Raw genomic sequence first — 3439 nt, 5'->3', positions numbered from 1 at the left:
AAAGACCTGAAACTGGCTAAAGGAGGGATACATCCCCCTCCCCCTCCGGTTAGGGAGAAAAACCACAACTCGTCGGAGAGAGAAAAACATTCAAAAAAATTATATGTATTTTGTACATATTACTAGACTAATTAATTAAATTAATTACTATTAGATTAATTAATTCGATTAAATAAGCCTTTTAACCCCATAAATTGTCATATTGTCGGGGGCCACGTCCCCTGGACCACTTTTAAAAGGTTTTCAGCGACGCCCGACCTCGCCCACTTTTTCTCATCGGGGACATCGGCCCCCTGTCGGGGACCTTGGACCCCCCGTTGGGGAAATCCTGGCGTCACCACACTGTGTGGTGCAAAACATTTAACCTTGAATAATTGAAATTTGTTATAGCCCGACAAAAATATTTTCTATATTATTTTTAAAGGACAGCGAAAGTGATCGAGGTAGGCCCAAATGACACCGGCTTTATCAATACTGATATTGATATCGTCTATGGATGTGTACTTCCGTGATGTTGATATCAAATAAAGCTACTACTGTAGTGACGGATCCAGAAATTCGAACAAGGGATCCAGGGGGGACTTTCACATATGGATTTATGATTATGTCACCTCCATGGTCCATCTCTAGATGGCCGGAAATGACTTAAATATGAATACAATTTTCATTTTTTCCCTCCATTTTTTAATCAATTTTTGAATAATTTAGGCGGGGGCCGGTTGCACACTTCCCCTTTTCAAATATACAGAGCAGTTGAGCATTTTATATAGGCCTATAATATTAATAATATACCTAATGATAGTAATAATAGGCCTAATAATTAAAGGCCTAATAATAATAATAATAATAATAATAATAGGTCTAATAGTAATAATAATAAATAAGAATAATAATAATAATGAAATAAAGCGCCGGTATTCTTTTAACAGGAAACGCTCATGGCGCCCCCCCCCCCCCGCGAAAGAAAGTCGAAATGTGAAATACTTTGTTTATCTTTCAGCTCATGACAGACAAGCGTATATTTAAATTGGACCTCATTGGAAATGGGCTGGACTAGGTAATTTTTACTTTTCTTTATATCAATCCATTTGTTATTTTGCTTGTGCATTCAAAAAATATTATAACATGAAAAAATGTTTGTATGAAGATATAGTTATAGAATTATGTTAATTGTTTGAATATACTGTATTTATGAATCTATATATTCATTTCTATCGAATAGTACACTTTTTATAAATTTTATTTGCCCATGACAATCGGATTGCTAACACAATTTGTTTGCGCTATTGCGATCTAACTCCTACCCAATACCATGTATTTAAAAATCCTCACATCATTCCGTAATATAATGATGATACTATAAATAATTAATATTTAATATGATAATGAAGTACTATTATGTTGTATCAGCAGCATTGTGCATTGTGTTAAATACAATAATGTTAAGGTTGGGGTGCTCACTGATTTTTCAGTGGCAGATTGAAAAGGGGAGAGGGGAAGCTGGTCTGTCCCCCCCCCCCTAAAGCTTTTAAAATGGAAACAAATTTGGAGAAAAAAAAATAAAATTACATTCAAATTTAAAATCTGAGAGTGCCCCTCTATTTTAAACTCCTGGATCTGCCACTGTTTTTATTTATATATTATGTTTTTATGATACTCCATTATAATTCTTTCTCTGTTTCTTAATATTTTTCTCAATATTCTTCTATTCCAGCGATGTAGACAAAGAAGCCACAACTATCGGAAAGAATGTCCGGACTCAATCGTGAAAGGGCAACAGAACTTACCAATTATTGATAGATAGTAATATTGTATTATTACTGCTAATGTCTATCTTATTAATAAAGTAACTTGTTTGTTGTAAAGAATATAGACTTGTAAGATAATAATATATAACATTTTGAGGATTAAAATCTGTTCTATTGATTTTTGCCGGATGTACATGATATAAACCTAGTATATAAATATAAAATGTATACATATATCCCAACTTGATTTAAATGCTTGAAAATAAATATCTAATGGAATTGTGCATCTCTTCTCATCTTATTTAATGTCTGTGTTTACTGTAGTATATTCAATAGGTAAAATATCCTTATTATAAGCTTAAACCAAAAGTGAAGAATTGCTTCATCAATATGTGCTACTTTAATTATTAAACTAGCAATTCTTTTGAGGACGCCCTCAACAAAAACATAAAACCGGAAATGACGTGGTTGCTAAGCAACAAGCTCATGCATAATCATTCAGTGACACCTGTTCTAATTAGACTAACAATAAAATCTTTTTGGTCGATTTTGTCAAAATTGAGCTAAAAGTTTTTATTGTTAGTCTAATGAGCACAGGTGTTACTGAATATGCATGAGCTGTAGCCTAGCAACCGACGTCATTTCCTGTTTTGTAAAATTCGACAGCACCTTGCTCTGATAAGTTTCGAAATTTGTTGGTATCATGTGGATATACAGTATTTGGAAAGAGTGTTTATAAGATATAGTAGCCTGTAATAGTGCTATATTCGAATTCGAAGTGATTATAATATATTTAATTCGATTATATACTGATTAATAATCATGAAATATATATTATTATTAATGCAATTACGACAAAGGAAGTAGGCCTACACACAATGATGTAGTATAAATTACACTACAGTTTACTTTTATTTCTTGCATACTCGGAAATTTTACATCAGAACTATATAAACGTAATATAAAAAGAATATAAAGATTCTAGTTTTATATAATATAGTATAATAATGCTTAGGCCTAATTATATTTAAGTATGTAATGTCGTTCGAGAATTGCTTGTTCGTTGTATAAGAAACATAATTGGCAAATTTGATTCAATTCCGGCGATCCAGTGACATAAATCATAATAAATATCCGCGCACGATTATTTGTAGAATTAAGACCTCATAAATCCGGCTATTGATATCATCTTGTGTTCCGGCAATTTAATACACATCGTGTTCCGCTGACAATGACTGTAGATCGACTTCGCACTTATTGATGTATTGGTAGATTTGACCTGAAACACTGAAATAAAAGAGATTGAACTAGTGAGAAATACATTCAAACAATTTTTATTTTGGCATCTGTGTTAAGTTAGGCCTAATTAAGTATAAATCTCATTAGATTAAAAACATTTTTAGAGACTTTATGACATTCATACCTTCATGAGGTATAGGAATACAAATTCAGAAAATAAAATTGATTGTTTGATTGATTTAATACATTATGTAAAGTGTTAATATTAATAAAGCGTTATTTTAATATGAGTGGGTGAGTACGCTCCCCACCCCAAATCGATAATTAAACTTAAAAGCGAATATTAAATCTTAACATTTTAACCAATACTCTGTCAGACCCCTGTAGTAATTTTAAGAATGATTATGTTTTGTTGAATTGAGTAATTTGCTGTATATATATACTGTCTCTTA

Source organism: Anneissia japonica, unplaced genomic scaffold (genome assembly GCF_011630105.1).
Source record: "Anneissia japonica isolate Jap-2015-1 unplaced genomic scaffold, ASM1163010v1 scaffold519_len276752_cov174, whole genome shotgun sequence".
Taxonomy (NCBI): domain Eukaryota; kingdom Metazoa; phylum Echinodermata; class Crinoidea; order Comatulida; family Comatulidae; genus Anneissia; species Anneissia japonica.
Note: the sequence above shows the minus strand (reverse complement) of the source record.